Raw genomic sequence first — 21,026 nt, 5'->3', positions numbered from 1 at the left:
TAAAGACACGGTCCAGAAATACACCACTATCTTGGTACTAAGACCTGATGGACATTTCTCCCAGATGACTTTACTAGTATAATGAGAATTCTGTGAAGGGGTAATTCATGTTATTCCTAGAAGTAAAATGACCAGTTTCATGCGGTACATTAAAACCAATAATATGTTAAAATGCAATTCATTAAAAGCAAATCCTTAAAACTACATATTGGAATCCCAGTAAATAACTCTTTTAAGGCTTGGCTTGATATGGGCATAAAATTGAGTTTCTAGAGTAGTTATCTGAATATTCTTATTAACGTACTTCTCTGCAGGTACTATTTCTTAGTGACAAACCTTAAAAATGCTGTTACACTTATTAGGTGTACCAGTTAATAATGCGGATTTTTTTCAATAGATGGAGCTACACATGTGTTGATATATATGTGATTTGATATGTATGCTATTTTGTTGTATTGACAACTAGCTTCAAAACTTCATATGTCAAATTTGCTGAAAGTATTAACATCATAGATATTTTTATGCTTAAAAATGTTGAATTTTGTGCCATAAAAAGAGCATTTGCGGAAAGTTTTAATTCATTATTTTGAAAAAAAAAGTTATCAAATACTTCGGGAAGCTTATGGTGAACATGCTCCATCTCAAGATACTTGTGAATGCTGGTTTAAACGCTTTAAAAGTGATGATTTCGATGTGAAAGACAACGTCCAGGTCAACCAAAAAAGTTTGAAGACCAAGAATTACAAGCATTATTGGATGAAGATGCGTGTCAAACTCAAAACAACTTGCAGAAAGATTAAACGTTGCTCAGCAAACAATTTCCAATTGTTTACAGCAATGGGAAAGATTTTAAAGGAAGGAAATGGGTGGCACATCAACTGAATGAAAGACAAATAGAAAAGTGAAAAGTCATCAGTAAAATGTTGCTTTAATGGCACGAAAGAAAGTCTTTTTTGCATCGAATTGTGACTGGCAATGAAAAGTGGATTTATTTTGAGAATCCCAAATGCACAAAATCATGGGTTGATCCAGGTCAACCATCAACATCAACTGCAAGGCCAAATCACTTTGGAAAGAAGATAATGCTCTGTGTTTGATGGGATCAGGAAGGTGTGGTGTATTATGAGCTTCTAAAACCAGGTGAAACCATTAATACCGATCGCTACCGACAACAAATAATCAAATTGAACCACCCTTTGATCGTGAAATGACCAGAATGTTCCAGAAGACACAGCAAAGTAATTTTGCTTCATGATGACGCACCAGCACACACTTCAAAACCAGTTAGAGGCATATTAAAAGATCTTGCCTGGGAAGTATTAACCCACCCGCCATATTCACCAGACCTTGCTCCTTCAGATTACCACTTGTTCCGATCAATTGCACATGCACTTTCTGAGCAGAACTTCAAAAACATACAAAGAAGTGGAAAATTGGGTCTCTGAATGGTTTGCCTCAAAACAAGAAAAGTTCTATTGGGATAGTGTCCACAAATTACCTGAAAGATGGGGAAATGTGTAGCTAGCAACGGACATTACTTTGAATAAAGCAGTTTTGATGTTTCTCTTGAAATTATCGTGTTTTCTTTGATTACAAAATTCGCATTATTAACCGGTACACCTGGTAATTGTAATTTCTTACTGTATTTTTCACTTTTATACTATTTATAAACATTTTCTTAATTTCAAAATGTAATATTTTATTAATTATATTTTATATTTTATTTATACCTTAATTGTCTTGTGATCAGAGAAGGTACTGTATGCTTTTAATCTTTTATAATTTGTAGAGTCTTGCTACATTACAACTCAATGTATGATCAATATTTGTAAGTGGTTCATTTGCCCTTGAGCATAGTACTTATTCTGCAGTTGTTGGATGCAGTATTCTGAATAAATTCTTTATGTTTAATTTGCTGGTTATATTTTTAAGATTTAAACCCTTACTTATATTTTTCCAGTTTGCTTTAGCATTTACCACTGTCTTTTTATATCTCTTCCACTTTTTTGTATAAATTATATACTATGTTTATAGATAAATACATGTTCAAAATTGTTATATATTCTGAGTGAACAAAATATTTTCTCATTTTGAGGTGCTTCCCCTCCTATCTAGTAATATTTTTTGCCTTAAAGTCTACTTTGATATTAATATTACTATTTCAATTGTATTTTGGTTTGTGTTTACACATTTTGTACTCTTTTATATTGAATATAATATTTTTACATTTCAGTATAACTCCATAACCTATATCATTTCTACTTTATCTTTTTTTAAAACTATATTTTAGATTAATAAACTATTGCATTTTTTGGCATTTTTTGGCAGTTTGGAAGAGATGCACTCTTATGACTCTTTTAGCAGTTGTTTCTGAGATCATAGCCTGTATCCTGACTCATCAGACTTAAATATTACTTTGCAATTTTACCTTCTTCCTGAGTATCGCAGGACATTAGAACACTTTCGTTCAGTTTTATCTCCTCTTGAAGATGCAATTTTGATTCTGCCTAAAATATAAATCTTAAAATAATAAACAATATTTGTTTTGATTATATATTTATCAATTTCATTCCTTTTGGATCTCAAATTTGCTATTTGAGATAAGTTTTCTTGTGCCATAGGTCAGGTCTGCTAATGATAAAATTATTTCAGCTTTTGTTTTTCTAAAATATATTTAATTCATCTTCATTTTTTAAGGCTATTTTTAAAAATATTTTTTTATTGATTTCAGAGAGGAAAGGAGAGGGAGAGAGAGAAACATCAATGATGAGAGAGAATCATTGATCGCTGCCTTCAGCACCCCCCTAGTGGGAATCAAGCCCCTAACCTGGGCATATGTATGCCATGACAAGGAACTTCCTGATTCATAGGTCGATGCTCAAACACTGAGCCACACTGGTAGGGCTGAAGGACATTTTTGCTGTAAATTAGGAATCAGAACAACAAAGGTATTATTCCGTTAACATTAAACTTTGTTATTAAAGTAATCTTTCTTACTGCTTTTATGATTTTCCTTTTGCCTTTATTCTCCCTTCTTCTATCCTACCCCAATCCTGCCCACAGCTGTACTCTGATATTTTTAGGTGTACGTTTATTTTTATTTTTCTGGCTTGGGTTTTCTTTGGAATTCTTGAATCTGTAAATTGATGCTTTTTATTAGTCTTGGAAAGTCATTATGTAAGGATTTGTTACTGTTTCCTCCATGTTTATTATTTTCTGTGTTTTCCATCCATTTATCTTATGGTTTATTTTGGATATTTTTCTTCTGATCTATGTTATCCATTTCACATTTTTTGCCTTCAAGTTTTTCTCATCTGTAAATCCTGACACTGAGTTTTTAATTTTAGTTATGAGGTATTTTTATTTCTCTTATTAATGATAGATTTTCTTTTGTTAAATTTTATTATTTATTTTTTAATTTCAATGTTGACATAATTGCAGATGTTCCTCTTTTTCCTGCCTACCCCCATACACCCTTGCCTCCCCCTCCCTTGGCCTTCACAAAATTATTGTCCGTGTCCATGGTGTATGCCTATATATATGTTCTTTACCTAATCGCTTCACCTTCTTTAACCATTCACCCCTATTTTCCCCTGTTTCCAACCAGTATGTCCCATGGATCCATGCTTCTAGTTCCATTTTTTATCAGTTTATTTTGTTCATTAGATTCCACATATTTGTGAGATCATAGTATTTGTCCTTCTCTGACTGGCTTATTTTACTGAGCATAGTACTCTCCATCCATGCTGTGGCAAAGGGTAAAAGCACCTTTTTTACAGCTACATAGTATTCCATTGTGTAAATGTACCATAGCTTTTTAAAATGTACCACTGCTGGTGGGCATTGGGCTGTTTCCAGGTCTCGGCTATTGTAAGTAATGCAGCTATAAACATAGGGATGCATATTCTTTCTGATTGGTGTTTTGGGATTCTTAGGAAATATTCCCAGAAGTGGGATGGCTGGGTCAAAAGGCAGTTCTATTTTCAATTTTTTGAGGAAACTCCATACTGTTGTTTGTAGATTGATTGATAGTAGCCGTTCTGATACGTGTGAGGTGATACCTCATTGTAGTTTTTATTTGCATGTCTCTGATGATTAGTGACCTTAAGCATTTTTTCATATGTCTATTGGCCATCTGTATGATTCATTGGAGAAGTGTCTATTTAGGTCCTTTGCCCATTTTTTAATTGTATTGTTGGTCTTCCTGGTGTTGAATTGTATAAGTTATTTTTAAAATATATTTTGGAAATTAACCCCTTATCAGATATGTCATTAGCAAATACATTCTCCATACAGTGGGTTCTCTTTTCATTTTGTTGATGGTTTCTTTTGCTGGGCAGAAGCTTTTTAGCTTGATGTAGTCCCATTTGCTTATCTTTGTCTGAGTTTCCCTTGCCCCCAGAGACTTACCAGCAAAAATATTGCTGCAAGAGATGTCTGAGATTTTGCTGCCTATGTTTTCTTCTAGGATTTTTATGCTTTTGCTGCTTACATTTAAGTCTTTTATCCATTTTGAGTTCATTCTTGTGAATGATGTTTTTTATTTCTATAATTATATCTTATTATTTTAAAAGACATATTTTTTTGTTTTCTAGTTCTGTGCAGAAATATTTAAAACTTGTTTTGCTTATGGACAAAATAAGATTATTTATTTTAAAGTGCATGTCTACTAATTCCAAAGTCTGGAGCTCTGTATATTTCTTTCTAATGTCTGTTGTTTCTGGTGGTTCTCCTTGATGTAGTATTGACTCTTATTCTTACTTTTTTTTTTTTTTTTTTGGTGGTGTGGTTGTTGTGGCAGAGGGGTTCAAAATTGTATTTGGAAAAGTGTAGAAGTTATTTGAGGCCTGGAGTCATGTCATTTTCCTCCAAAGACAATTTTCACTTGCTTTTGCCAAGTCCCTGTGGGGTCTTAACCATCCAGTCTCATGTCATATCATATTTAGTGTTTAAAATTTCTGGGCCACTCTCAGATGATTTGAAGCTGGTATATAGTCTGAATTAGCATTAGTTTACTCTCAAGTGTTGCTTAATCTTAGGGTACAATCCTCTAGGGCCCAAACCAGAGCATATGTAGTTTATGAGGGAATCTCACTTTTAGTGGTCTTAAAGTCTTACTTTTTTCTCTGAAACTCCATGAGGCTGTGGAAATATTGATTTGGATTGGCAATGGCAATTGTCCCTGGGCAAAAAGACATCCCCAATGATAAGCTTACCTTTCTGTTTTTTGGTTTTAGATTTTTCTTTGTTTTGCTTTGGTTTTAATTTTTGTTGCTGTCTTTTAGACTTGACTTAGCAATCTTTACATTTTTGTCAGGTCTGTAATAACTTTGTCAACTGCTGATTGTTGGTGTCAATTCAAATGCCAAAAGGAATCCCCCATTTGGGGTGCGGTGAAGAAGGAAGCTTTCTTTTAAAAAAGAAAATATTTTTATTGATTTCAGAGAAGAAGGAAGAGAGAGAGAGAGAGAGAGAGAGAGAGAGAGAGAGAGAGAGAGAGAGAGAGAAACATCAATGATAAGAGAATCGTTGATTGACTGCCTCCTGCACGCACCTTTCTGGGGACTGAGCCCACAACCTGGGCATGTGCCCTGACTGGGAATCCAACCATGGCCTCCTGGTTCATAGGTCGATGCTCAACCACTGAGCCACACCAGCTGGGCAAGGAAACTTTCTTTAGTGCAAACAACTAGACGGTAATACAGCATGGCTGTGAAAACAGCACTGCTGTGGAACAGTATCTTGATAGTGCTACAGTACAGCTGCTGTGAAAACAGCAAGGTTGTGAGGCTGTTCAGTTCTGCTCTGGGGAGACCTTTCAGTTTTGCCCCAGAAACTGGAAATTCAGTCTTTCATGGAAAGTGCACTCTGCAGTCAGAGGGAAGCTGGCCTATATAGACAGAAGTTCCCACCCATGGTCCCTGATTGGTCAGAATAGATCAGAGCTGCACAGCTCTGATTGGGGAAATCCTAAGGTTGTAGGACTCCAGGAACTTCTTTTGTTTTATTTGTTTTATTTATTTTTTTTTTTTTTAAATTTAAATTAATTTTTCCCCCTCTATACCCTCTTCCACCCCACCCCCACCCCCTAAAGCTGTCTGTATGCTCTCTATCTATGAGTCTGTCTCTGTTTTGATTGGTAGTCCAGTTTGTTCATTAAATTCTACATATCAATGAAATCATATGATACTTGCCTTTCTCTGGCTGGCTTATTTCACTTAGCATAATGTTTTCCAGGTCCATCCATGCTGTCACAAAGGGTGAAATTTTCTTCCTTTTTACAGACAAGTCGTAGTCCATTGTGCAAATGTACCACAGCTTTTTTATCCACTTGTCTACTGATGGATGCTTGGGCTGCTTCTAAATCTTGGCTATTGTAAATAATGCTGTAAGGAACATAAGTTCACATATTTCTTTCAAATTCGTGTTTCAGGTTTCTTCAGTTAAATTCCCAGAGTAGAATTGCTGGGTCAAAGGCAGTTCCATTTTTAATCTTTTGAGGTAACTCTATACTGCTTTCCACAGTGGCTGCACCAATCTGCATTCCCAACAGTGCACGAGGGTTCCAGGAACTTCTTTATGAGGACTAGCTCAGAAGGCAGTTACACAGGGCAGGCAGGCAGTCTAGCTGTGCAGAGGCAGGCAATTTAGTGCAAGGCGTTTCAGTGAAGTGCAGTTTGTGTGAAAGTTCCTTGTGCAGAAATAGTTGCTAGGTTCTACTTTTTTTTTTTTTTTTTTTTTTTTTTTTTTTTTTTTTTTTTTAGCCCAGGTAACAATCAGGAGCCCTTCTTAGTCCTCAGGGTTTACAACTTCAAGCAGATTTATTTTTATCATGGTAAAATGTACACAACATACAATTTACTATTTTAACCATTTTTAAGTGTACAATTAGTTCAGTAACAGTGCACTCACATTGTTGTACAACCATCACCACTGTCCATTTCCAGAACCTTTTCATCATCCCAAACTGAAACTCCGTGTCCATTCATAAGTTCCCATTGCCCTTTCCCTCTATTCTCTGGTAACCACCACTCTTTCTATTTCTATGAATGTTACTATCTTTGGTACCATATATAAGTGGAATCATACAATATTTGTCGTTTTGTGCCTGACTTACTTCACTTATCATAATGTCTTCAATGTTTATGTTGTAGCATGTATCAGAATTTCATTCCTTTTTAAAGCCAAAAATATTCCATTGTATGTATATACCCATTTTGCTTATCCATTCATCCATCAGTGGACATTTGGGTTACTTCAACTTTTTGGCCATTATGAATAATGCTGTTATGAACACAAGTCTGTAAATCTCTCTTTAAGACCCTGCTCTGTCCTTTTCAGTGTATTACCAGAAGTAAAACTGGTGGATCATATAGTAGTTTTATGTTAATTTTTTAAGAACCTCCGTATCGTGTTGCACAGCAACTGTACCATTTTACATTCCCACCAATGATGCACAAGAGTTCCAATTTCTATACATCCTCCCAACACTTGTTTTCTTTTTTTGTTTTGTTTTTGCTTTTAAATAATGGTCAATCTAATGGATGTGACATGGTATCTCATTGTGGTTTTCATTTGTTCTTCTCTAATGATTAGTGATTTTGTATACCTTTTCATGTGCTTATTGGCCATTTGTGTGTCTTCTTTGGAGAAATGTCCACTCAAGTTCTTTGCCTTTTTTAGATTGGGTTGTTTGTCTTTTTGTTATTGAGTTTTAAGAATTCTTTATATATTCTGGATATTAGTTCCTTCTATTGGTTGCCTTTTTACTATGTTTTTTTAATGCATAAAAGGCTTCTAAAAATTTTGATGAAGTCCACTTTATTTTTTTCTTTTATTGCCTGTGTTTTTGTTGTCATATCTAATAAATCATTGTCAAATCCAATGTCATGCAATTTCCCCCCTAGGTATTCTTCTAAGAGTTTTATAGTTTTAGCTCTGTCCTATTTTGGGTCTGGTTTAAGGTAAGGGTCTAACCATTTTTTTGCATGTAGATATCCAGTTTCCTATCTCCACTTGTTCAAAAGATTGTCCTTTCATTATTGAATAGTCTTGGAACCATTAAGCGAATTTTTATGCTATCATGATCCACTGGTCTATATGTCTGTTTTTATGCCATTACCACAATGTTTTGATTAGTAAATCTTTGTAGTAAAGTTTGAAATCAGGAAGCGTGAGTCCTCCAACTTCTTTTGTGTGTTTTCAGGATAGTCTTTGCAATTTAGGGTCTCGAGATTTCATTTGAATTTTAGGATGAAATTTTCTATTTCTGCAAAGAAAAGTCCTTGGAATTTTTATGGAAATTGCATTGAATTTTTTTATTACTTTGAGTAGTATTGACATTTTAACAATATTAAGTCTTTCAACCTATGAATATGGGTGCTTTTCCATTTATTTATGTCTTTTGAAATTTCTTTCAGCAGTGTTTTATAGTGTTCAGTGTGCGAGTCTTTCATCTTTGTGGTACAGTCAAGCAAATTTTATATTTTTTCTAGCATTCAAATTTTTCTGTCTATTTTTAATATATCTTTATTGTTGAGAACATGACAGTTCCCCCTTTTTTCTCTCTCATTGTCCCCCCCTTCACCTGGTTCCCTCCCCACCCCAGGCCTTCACCACACTATTGCTGTAACCATGGGCAATGCATATATGCATATAAGTTCTTTGGTTAATCTCTTCCCACCTCTTCCCTCTGAGATTCCTCAGTCTATTCCATGCTTCCATGACTCTGGATCTATTTTGTTTGTCAGTTTATTTGTTCATTAGATTCCACATATAAGTGAGATCATGTGATATTTTTCTTTCTCTGCCTAGCTTATTTAGCTTAGCATAATATCCTCCAGGTCCCTCCGTGCTGTCTCAAAGGGTAATAGATCCTTCTTTCTTTTACAGCTGCATGGTATTCCATTGTGTAAATGTACCACAGTTTTTTTATCCACTCATCTATTGTTGGGCCTTTGAAGATGGAACTGGAATTTAGATTCCTGTTTGCCTGACTCCAATGTCTATTCTTGCCCTTTATACCACGCACTGTGCTAAAACCAGATTCTAAACTGACTTGAAGTCATTTGTGGATTTGTATTCTATTCCTGGTTATTTCCTTAATGTTATGTTATTACTAGGGGTCCCTCGGCCTGGCCTGCGGGGATCAGGCCAAAACCAGCTCCCCGACATCTCCCGAGGGATCCCAGATTGTGAGGGTGCAGGCCAGGCCGAGGGACCCCACTGGTGCACGATCAGGCCGTGAAGGGACCACGGGAGGGCTCCAGGGCATGTCCAGCCTGTCTCACCCAGTCCCCATCGGCCAGGACCCCAGCAGCAAGTTAACCTACCGGTTGAAGCATCTGCCCCCTGGTGGTCAGTGTGCATCATAGCAACTTGTCAAACGAATGGTCAGACACTTAGCATATTAGGCTTTTATTATATAAGATGTGTAAAGTAGAATATTAGTTCATCCTTCTTTAATCATCCTTAAGAAGGTTTAACAATAATTGGGCTTTATTTCTCATGGGATATTAAAATAATTTCATTAGTTATTTTAGAGGACAAATTACTAAATAAAAGGAATAATCAAATTTTAGAACTAGAAGCGGCATTTGAGCTCAACTGGGAGGATTTGTTCATTCCACAGAGGAGGAAACCCAGACTTAAAAAGGAAACTCTTACTCATATTCTGACAATGAATTATCTGGCTACCCTGCTAATAAGGCTTAGGTTGAAGCAAAGAATGTTTAGGCTGAGAGCAATGAGTCATGCATTCTCGTGGCTCTTTGAGACAGCTACCCATCTTCCAGGCATTTTTACCTCTCTACCTGAAATGGGAGGAGAGAAGCAGCATGGCTTCCATCTGGGGCACAGACATCTGGTCAACGTCAAGATTTTCCAATTTCATTCTTGCTAATCTTCCTTAATCCTGTCCATAGCTAATCAAAGTAGTTTCTAATATTTACCATGGACTTACTGTGTCGTACTTGTGATATACCAAATGTTTCTAGTGCACAGTAAATCTATTATTTTCATTAATTTTCTGTTTTACTTTCATGTTACCCTTGGCCAGCAGAGGCTAGGCAATGAACACTCAAAATTACAGAAGAGACGTGCACAATCAGAAGGTTGGACGTGTAATAGATACCTGTTGAAAGGGCACAAGACAAAAAGCCTATCCTGATGATACCCCAAACCAGGTATGTGTTTCGCTTTCCAACATTTACACCTCTATTTTTGTTAAAAAATAAAATCAGAAATCTTGTTAATTCCTTCAACAGATGTCCATTCAGCTTTTAGCTTTGAAAAACAGCTAAAAGTGGAAAGACCACAGTGGAAAGGGATATGATTTCTTTGGTCAGTTGTGGATGAGTAAAGAAAACGTGGCCCCCAGCTCTCCCTCTCCGTTAAGGGAATGCTGCACACGGTGCACAGGGGCGGAATTGAGCTTCTCATTGTGCCCTTATTAGAAAGTGAACAGGTGCCAAGCTATGCACACATTAGCAGAATACAATTAACACAAGCTGCTGACTCAATTTGTGGTGCTGAGCACAGCAGTATAAAAACAGGACCATCATAATAGTGCTAGAGTCGAAGAGAACTATGAAGCAGTGTTTGCTACATTTTTTTTTAATTTTTGCAAATTTGAACCTAATACGTAACACTACCATTAAATACCAGAAAAATACATTTTAAAATTTCACTTACCTTTCGAAAAATGTTTTTTAATTCTAGATTGGCCTTTTTGGTGGAATTCACCAAATCATTACTATCAACAATCAAGGTATGTGACTGCCTCACGTGAGGCTTCCTCAGGAGAGACATTGGAAAAATGGATAAAAGAGTCTCATTGCTTCTGCCAGTAGCCCCTTAAATGGTGTTAACTGTTTTCCAAAAGCATGAGAAAAACAGGAACAATTTAGGAACAAAGGGATTTAAAAGTAAAGTCCAAACAGGGAAGGGCACCTCTGAGAATGGTGACTGTTGAGATTTTTTTTACCTCACAGGGGTGGCCTGGGTCCTATTATTTTAGCATTCTTTGTTAAGATTCTCTGACAGTCAAAGAAAGAAAAATTATATTTTTTCTCAGAAATAAATTAGGGGATGCAACACTAAACATTGAAATTGAGAATTTTTCTGAACTCATAGGAATTAATGAGAACTTCAAGTTTTCTAAAACTCATCTATGACTCTGTTGAGGGGGAAAGAGACATTAACATGAGTGAAAGAAAAATAAATTTGGTGGCTTCTTTATATAGTGACCCCCAGGTCATTTTAAAAGGAAACATTTTACTCCCTCCTTGATCACACACTGTCCACCCCCACCTACTGTTTGTCTTGTTCTCTAACATCCTAAAACCTTCTTCCTGGTCTCCCTGAAATGCAAATGCTATTTATAGCTTTCAGGGATAGAAAGAAAATTGGAAGCGTCTGAGGAGATTTCAGTGACCAATGGAACAACTCAGGAGTATCACTCATGTGACCTGCTTAGTCAATGCCTCTCAACCAACATTGAAGGGTCAATAACTGCTTCTCAAAATTCTTGACACTTACTTAGCTCTTGACCTAAACTAAACCTGTTATCAGGTAAGAGGGCTATATGGGGCCTTGGATTAGTGATCTAATTGACTCCACGTTAAGTCAGCCTAATAGCTGGCCTTACGCTAGCCCTATTACCCATGTAGTAGACATCTGCTCTTTTTACCAGCCAAACATTTATCTCCCACTAAGAAATGGGTATTTACCCAGACTTCAACCTGAAATCAAGAGCCAAGCTAGTGGTTACAACTGCTCTGGGAAAATCAGTCTCAGAGAAGGACTGAAATATTCCATTAAACAATTTACTGGAAAATACCCACTTCATGTCTTACAACTTATGGAAAGCACATTTCACCTACCCTACTCATTCCCCACTTCCAAAATTACACACACATTACCAGAGCTCTATTTGAATTCCTTAGTTCTAGCCCTATAAAAATCTTTGTTGGTGAGACTGTATTTCCTATGCCTAGCAAGAATAAATTTAAGTTAACCAATAGTTCTTCCTAGTGGCCTGGTGGGACCTTCAGAATTCCAGTAAGAGCCCCTCAAATTCCCTTGGGAGGACTTCTCCACAAGCTTTGCCCGAGTGTTTTCAAGTGTGGCTAATTTTGCTTTCATTTTTAGGTGTGAGTGTGTGAGCCAAGCCTAGGTAACTATCCCATACCTCTTGACATATGAACTAGTTTTTGGCATGTGAAACAAGACAGTCAATCCGAACCAATGAGTATTAACCTCAGGATTGTTCTAGAACTATTGGTACATGAGCATTTTTCTTTCCTTTGAGGTTGTTAAGTTGGTAAACTGCAAATCTGGAGTTTCTAGAGCCATTTTGAAACTGTATAGAAGAGGCTGCATGAAACAGTGAAAAAAGTGATTCCTGCAACATTATTTGTGAGCATAAAGTTAGCATTGCTCAACTCTATCTGGACTTTTAGTTATGTGAATTCATTAGACCCCTTTCTCATTTAGTAATTGAGTTATTGCCCATTCCTTGTGGGCAAAGTCTTGTTTTATACTTTATTCTGGTAACTGGGACCCTTTCTTCCAACCCCCTCCCCTAACCTATATTCCCTATGGTATTATTTCTAAGTATTTGCTTTTCCCCTGAAATAGGATTATGTATCATTACCTTGTGCTAAGAGATATCTGTCCTACATCTGAGGAAAGGAGGATATGTGATCTAGACTTGGCCCAGATGTGATTTGGCCAATGGATTGCAAATATGCATGACAATAGCTTTATTTAACCAGAAACTTTACACTACATGGGTTGGTCCTGGCCCTCTTGCATTCATGCTCTCTGCCATGAGAATAGCATGTTTTATATAGAAACTTCTTCAACTTGGGTGCCAGAACAGAACAAAGCCTGGAAGAGTGCATCAATGCCAGCAGAACTGGAACAGATCTATAGCACTCATGTAACTTAAGCAAAAACATACTTTTGTTGTTGTTTTAAGTCACTCAGATGTCTTGGGGTTGCTTGTCACTGTTGCAAAAGTTAATACTTCTTAGTTCATCTTGTCTGAGATTGCCTTAATTCAACAATTTTGTTCTTAAACTTTCCATTGGTAAGCATCTTATTACTTGCTGCCTGTCCGGGTCTCATAACTCCAAGAGGAAAATTGACAAGACATTCTGAGGCAGCAGGAACCAGGGCTGCGAGTCCTCCCTGAGACAGCATGACCCCAAAGACTCCAGTCCTGATTACAGAAGCTGGAGGAGAGGCAGAAAGCAATAAAACTGCAAGTATCTAGATCCTTATGTGGAACAAGGAACCAAGAGTTCAAATTAGAGAAATTAAAATTACTAAAGACAGAAGAATCAAAACTGGCAGATCTGGGAAAGTTGTAGGATAGGGAAATGTGAATAATCTGTGAAAAATTTGCTAAATCCACAGTAAACGTCCTTGATAGAGCAGATATCACCATTACCCCATCGCACATCTCCCCCGCCCTCTGTGCTGGGGATGATCCGGTGGACTGTTTCGATGTATTTCAGGCTATTATTGAGATGGTAGGAAGATTTAGTAACAGTTTTCCAGCCTATATCATTTCCATTATCACACTGACTTTTCTCTTTCTTCTGTTCCTCACTTCCTCCCACCCATATTGCCTTGGAAACCAAAATAGTTTTTCTCCTCACTTTTATGGATAGTAATTCAGCTTTCCCTTAACTCCTACTCCCAAATTTTCCTACACAAATCTTTTAGCCCAGCAGGAAATGGCTGCTGTTCTATTCAAGTCTCCTTTGTTATCAGCTACATAGATTTTAATTAATAAAATTTGTTTTTCTCTTTTACCACTCTGATTCTATAACTCATCGTTATCTCCTGGTGGTCCCAGAGATGTAGCCCCTACGTGCATACTGCAACACCTTTTATAAATGCACATGAATACTCTTCTAAATTCAAGTTTTACTTATCCCAAGGCAAAAACTCTACTCAAGTTCTGTCATACTTTATCACTTTCTGTAGTCTTGGCACACAGTTTCTTATTTTTCTCATTATTCCCAGCAAAGGTGGCTCACATATATTTAGATATATTTTTCAACCTCTTTATCTCAGTTTCCCTCATTTGAAAATGGGAATAATAATGTCTCTTTCATACGTTTATTGTGAAGATTAAATAAATAATACACATAGAACAGTGTCTACCTAGCACAAATAAGTGTTCAAAATTTTTATTTTTATTATGATTATTGTATACTGAACTCAAGGGTCTCCTAATTGCCAGAAAGTATAAAGTAAAGTAGCTTAATATTACTGAATGGCAGCTACATTCTGGTTAGGGGCTATTTGAAAACCCCACTGAAGAATTGAAATAGCACTCCCTACAGAGTCCCCCCTCTTATCCCATATTTTTCTTATATCAGATTATATTTCATATTTCTGTAGCTACAGTCTAGCAAAATAGACTGAGTCCTATGTTTTCTACACATACACACACACACACACACACACACAATGTGTGAAAAGAGAAGGCCATATAGACTCAGAGATTTGGGAGAAGATCGGAGAAGATCCATGTGACATCTTTCCTGGACATGCCTCAATACCATCCATATTTCAGAGCTTTTTCTTGGATATAAAGTCTGTCTGTGACAATGTTGATTCTATGCATTCTAAAGAGCACGTTCTCTCTCCCAGGAAATATTGAAAGAATATACTGCCAATGTCCTGGCAGATCCTTACTGGGGAGTGACACTTTTTATCTGGCTCTCAGGAGTAACTTACACTCCACAGTCAAATGGATAAAACAAGCAATGTGTCTTAAATAGCGCTCTTATAATTAGAAATATGAATGTGAAGATTATTTTTTCCCTGAAAAGCATTATTTTCTAAAAACTGGGGGAAAATGTCTCAACAAGTCTTCTTGGTCCTTGAAATTTTATCTTACAGCCTAAATTTTATATTCGGAGCATAAATGTATAATATAAATAGAAAGGTGAACTAAGCAAAAACAAAACAAAAACAGAAAACAAGAGTTGGGAGGATGTATAGAAATTGGAACTCTTGTGCATTGTTGGTGGGAATGTAAAATGGTACAGTTGCTATGCAACACGATACGGAGGTTCTGAAAAAATTAACATAAAACTACTATATGATCCACCAGTTTTACTTCTGGTAATACACTGAAAAGGACAGAGCAGGGTCTTAAAGAGATATTTACAGACTTGTGTTCATAACAGCATTATTCATAATGGCCAAAAAGTTGAAGTAACCCAAATGTCCACTGATGGATGAATGGATAAGCAAAATGGGTATATACATACAATGGAATATTTTTGGCTTTAAAAAGGAATGAAATTCTGACACATGCTACAACATAGATAAACATTGAAGACATTATGCTAAGTGAAGTAAGTCAGGCACAAAACGACAAATATTGTATGATTCCACTTATATATGGTACCAAAGATAGTAACATTCATAGAAATAGAAAGAGTGGTGGTTACCAGAGAATAGAGGGAAAGGGGAATGGGAACTTATGAATGGACACGGAGTTTCAGTTTGGGATGATGAAAAGGTTCTGGAAATGGACAGTGGTGATGGTTGTACAACAATGTGAGTGCACTAACTGTTACTGAACTAATTGTACACTTGAAAATGGTTAAAATAGTAAACAAGATTGAGGAACCTCTAATCAGACTTATTGAGAAACAGAGAGCCCACCTGGTGTGGCTCAGTGGTTGAGCATTGACCTATGAAGCAGGAGGTCACTGTTTGAATCCCCATCAGAGCACATGCCCGGATTGCTGGCTTGATCCCCAATAGGGGACGTGCAGGAGGCAGCCAATCAATGATTCTCTCCATCATTGATATTTCCATCTCTCTCTCCCTCTCCCTTCCTCTCTGAAATCAATACAAACATTTTAAAGAGAGAGAAGACCCAAATAAACAGAACTGTAAGAGATGTAACAAGAAACATCACAGAAATACAAATGATTGTTACGAACAATTATATGCCAACAAAATGGGCAAACTGGTTGAAATGGACAAATTCCTACTAACATAATCTTCCAAAATGAAATCAGGAAAAAGCAAAACACCTGAATAGACCAATAACATCCTATTAAAATGAAGCAAGAATCAAAATACTTCCAGCAAACAAAAGTCCTGGAATGGATGATTTCACAGGTTAACTTTACCAAATATTCAAATATGAACTAACTCCTATCCTTCTCGGACTATTCCAAAAAATTCAAGAGGAGGAAAGACTTCCAAGCTCTTTTTACAAGGATAACATAATCCTAATACCAAAGCCAGATAAAGACACAACAAAGACAGGAAATTATAGGCCAATATACCTGTTTAATATAGTTGTTAAGATCCTCTACAAAACATTAGTAATTCGGATCCAGAAATACATTTAAAAAAATCATACACCATGATCAAGTGGGATTTATTCTGGGATGCAAGGTTGGTACACTACCCACAAATCAATAAATGTGATACATCACATAAAATGAAAGGTGAAGATCACATGATCACATGATCATATCAATAGATGCAGAAAAAGCATTTGATAAAATCCAGGACCCATTTATGATAAAAACTCTCAGCAAAGTGGGAATAGAGGGATCATACCTCAACATAGTAACAGCCATATACGTATGAAAAACAGCCAACATCATATCCAATGGGCAAAAACTAAATGCATTTCCCATAAATCAGGAACAAGACAGGGATGTCTGCTTTCAGCACTTTTTTTTTTAAGAAAAGGGTTGTATTTATTTCAAAGAGAGGAAGGGAGAGGTAGAGAGGAATAAAGAAAATCAATGATGACAGAGAATCATTGGTGGGCTGCCTCCTGCATGCTCCCTACTGGAGATCCAGTCCACAACCCAATTATATGCCCTGATGGGGAATCCAACCATGACCTCCTGGTTCATAGGTCTGTATTCAACCACTGAGCCACACCGGCCAGGCTCAGCACTCTTATTCAACATAGTATTGGAAGTTCTAGCCATAGTGATCAGACCATAAGAAGATATAAAAGGCATCCAAATTGGAAAAGAGGAATTAAAACTGTCATTATTTGCAGATGTCATTATATTGTATGTAGAAAACACTAAAGACTCCACCAAAAACTTACTAGATCTAATAGATGAATTTGGAAAAGTTGCAGGATATAAAATCAACATCCTGAAATCAAGGGCATTCTTATACACCAATATTGGACTCTCAGAGAGATAAACTAAAAAAAAATCTATTTACCATTGTAGTAACAACAAAAGGATACCTTGAAATAAACTTAACTAAGGAGGTAAAAGACCTGTTCTTGGAAAACTGCATTAAGAAAAGAAATAGAGGAAGATACAAACAAATGGAAGCATATACTGTGTTCAGGGATTGGAAGAATTATCATTATTAAAATGTCCATACTACCCAAAGCAACCTAAATATTCAATGCAATCCCTATTAAATTACCAACAACATATTTCACAGATATAGAACAAATATTCCAAAAATATATATGGAAACAAAAAAAGACCCCAAATAGCTGTAACAATATTGAGAAGGAAGAACAAAGTTGGAGGGATCACAATACTATACTATCAAACTATAGTCATTATAATAAAAACAGCCTGGTACTGGCACAAGAACAGGCATATTGATCAATGGAACAGAACAGAGAACCCAGAAATGGACCCAAATCATTATGGGGATCTTATCATAAGTGAGTGCTGCATTGGAGACTAAATGCACATCCTTGATGGGTCACCTATGCCAAAGTTAGGTCTGTAATAGTAAAAGAGTGGGACCCTGAGACATGGAAATGTGATTTTTGGTTGATTCCCTGGCACATCCCCCTCCCCCCCCCCCCCCCCCCCCCCCCCCCCGCCCCACTCTCTTGTTAGAGAAGAGGAGCTTCCCTTGCTCAAGGCTTTGCAAAGTTTTACCTGAGGCAGGAGCCTCAAAAGATGATGCTTGTCCTTCATCTCCCATCATTATCTCCACACAGAAAATTTAGGGCCAGGTACTGGTGATTACTGGCTGTCTTCCAGGAGGAAACAGTTTTCACACCAAAAGAATTTTAAGACCTGGCTAATGTGTACCAGCAAGATTTGAGATTTTGCAATTAAGACCTAGGAAGAAAGAACTAGAGCAGCGGTTCTCAACCTGTGGGTCGCGACCCCTTTGAGGGTCAAACGACCCTTTCACAAGGGTCGCCTAAGACCATCGGAAAACACATATATAATTACATATTGTTTTTATGATTAATCACTATGCTTTAATTATGTTCAATTTGTAACAATGAAATTGGGGGTCACCACAACATGAGGGACTGTATTAAAGGGTCGTGGCATTAGGAAGGTTGAGAACCACTGAACTAGAGAATATTTATTCTACAGAAGAAAATTTGAGGGACTACAAAGATGTTTTAATCTATTAATCTATGTAATAAAAGCCTAAGCAACTGTTACGGCAGAATGACCGGTTGCTGTGATACACATTGACCACCAGGGGCAGACGCTCAACACAGGAACTGCCCCCTGGTGGTCAGTGCGCTCCCACTAGGGGAGTGCCACTCAGCCAGAAGCCGGCTCACAGTGGCTGTGGTGGGAGCCTCTCCCGCCTCTGCAGCAGCTCTAAGGAACAGCAAGCCGAGCAGTAAGGAGCCTGCTGCTAAGGAGCAGTGAGCTGAGCAGTAAGGAGCGAGCAGGCAGGCGATAAGGAGCAAGGGATCCCGGATGCGAGAGGGCACAGGCTGGGCTGAAGGACCTCCCCCCTATCCCCCCACCCCCATTGCACGAATTTCATGCACTGGGCCTCTAGTATATTATAACACATGAAGTATAAAATGTCTTACTTTGAATGTTTTGGAAGTTTATTTTATAACCTTGTATGTAGTTCATTTTTATTAGTGTTTCATGACTGGTTAAATAAAACACATCTGTTTGATATTTTAAATGTTTGATGTATGTCAATTAATTAAACTTTTCCATCATATTATTCTAACCATATGTGCATTAAATTACTCTCTTCAATCTAATTCAAATATGCTTAAGCCACCTTAAAAAGATATTAGACACAATTTCTTTGTGTTTAACACATGTTAACATTTTGATTAAGGCTATTATACACATTTTGACTTGTAAAACTTCTTTATAGATAATTAACATCAATATAAAATAATTAATTATAATTTTTTTTGCTTTGTTGGTATTTTTAAGTCTCAATTTCTATCTGCTAATCTGATTGCAAATGTTACTTTAATGCATTCACTCCCCTTTTCTATTTTGACTACTTCTCATTTTTAATCTATTTTTTATTGTATATGTAACCTTTATGTGAGATTTATTTTGTCATATTTGTTTTTTAACCTACTTTGAGGAATTTTCATAGAAAAATTTAACCCATCTATTCTATCAGCTAAAAATGGTATGTTTGACCTCAATTCTGTCATTGCTTTATGTTATTAAGGGTATGATAAAAACAATTGTTTGCTTCTATCTTCCTGGATTAAAAATAATTTAAATTTTACTTTATTTTTTTAAATCCTTATTACTTTTATTGGGGTGACATTGGTTAATAAAATTATATAGGTTTCAGGTGTACAATTCTATAATACATCATCTGTATAATGTATTGTGTGTTCACCCCCCCCCACCCCAAGTCAAGTTTCCTTTCATCACCATTTATTCCCCCTTTAACCTCTTCTTCCTGACCCCCTCACTTCCCATCTAGTAATCCCCATAATGTTGTCTGTGTCTATGAGGCTTTTTTTTCTTTCCTTAATATCTTCAACTATTTCATCCAGCACTCCAACCCCTTCACTCTGTTAGTATGTTCTCTATGTCTACAAGTCTGTTTTTCTTTTATTTGTTAGTTTCTTTTGTTCATTACATTCCACATATAAGTGAAATCATAGGGTACTTGTCTTTCTCTGACTGGCTTATTTCACTTAGCATGAAACTCTAAAGGTCCATCCATGCTGTGTAAAAGGCAAGATTTCCTCTTTTTTTTTATTGCCAAGTAGTATTTTCATTGTATAAATGTACCACTGCTTTTATATCCACTCATCTACTGATGGGCACCTGGGCTGCTTCCAAATCTTGACCATTGTAAACTGTAAGAACATAGGGATGCATATATTCTTTCAAATTAGCGTTTCAAGTTTCTTTGGATATATTCCCAGAAGTAAAATTGCTGGGTCATAAGGCAGTTCCATTTTTAATTTTTTTGAGGTAACTCCATATTGCTTTCCACAGTGGCTGCACAAATCTGCATACCCACCAACAGTGCACTAGGGTTCCCTTTTCTCCACATTCTTGTGGAATCTCAGCTTCCACATGTGGGAGTTGGGCCTGCCTTTTCTTACATCTCTGCCCTTGCTACCAGTTTCAGTCTGGCTTCTTTTATAAATACTTGGTTACAGCCGGCTGAAAGCAGGTATCTGGGGTTTATTTACCTTCTATAATTGAAACTTTGTTGCTTTGAGTGGAGCTCAGAGCCGGCTGTGGCAGCTGGGAAGCTTGGCTTCATCCATCATTGGGGCAACCAAACCTCCTGCTTGCTCCAGCTCCGTGGCTGCCGGCCACCATCTTGGTTGGGTTAATTTGCATATAGTCGCTCTGATTGGCTGGTGGGTGTGGCTTAAGGCATAGCAAAGGTATGGTCAATTTGCATGTTTGTCTTTTATTAGTGTAGACTAGAGGCCCGGTGCACAAAAATTTGTGCACTCGGGGGGGGGGGGGTTCCTCAGCCGGGCCTGTGCCCTCTCACAGTCTGGGACCCCCTCGGGGGATGACCATCTGCTGGCTGAGCCCTGCTCCCCAGGGATTGGGGCCTAAGCTGGGAATCAGACATTCCTCTGGGAGCCCGGCAGCCCTCGGGGGATGTCCACTTGCCAGCGGGGAGCAGACCTAAGCGGCAGGCGGACATACTTAGCGCTGCTGAGGAGGCAGGAGAAGTTCCCACCACCCACGGCTGTGGCTGGCAGCCATCAGCCTGGCTTGTGGCTGAGCAGAGCTCCTCCATGGGGAAGCTCACTGACC

At 37.3% G+C, this 21,026-nt stretch overlaps 1 protein-coding gene across 1 annotated transcript in view; it reads left to right on the top strand.

The window, feature by feature from the left end:
- The first annotated feature begins 10,075 nt into the window (after positions 1-10,075).
- HECW1 (HECT, C2 and WW domain containing E3 ubiquitin protein ligase 1) overlaps positions 10,076-21,026 on the top strand; it is a 151,880-nt gene continuing 140,929 nt past the window's right edge. Inside the window, exon 1 of the mRNA XM_023751008.1 lies at positions 10,076-10,184. The gene's annotated coding sequence lies outside the window, so the exon portion shown is untranslated. The remainder of the gene's footprint in view (positions 10,185-21,026) is intronic.

The sequence above is a fragment of the Myotis lucifugus genome, unplaced genomic scaffold (genome assembly GCF_000147115.1).
Source record: "Myotis lucifugus unplaced genomic scaffold, Myoluc2.0 scaffold_18, whole genome shotgun sequence".
NCBI lineage: Eukaryota > Metazoa > Chordata > Mammalia > Chiroptera > Vespertilionidae > Myotis > Myotis lucifugus.
This window is presented reverse-complemented; position numbering and strand designations above follow the sequence as displayed.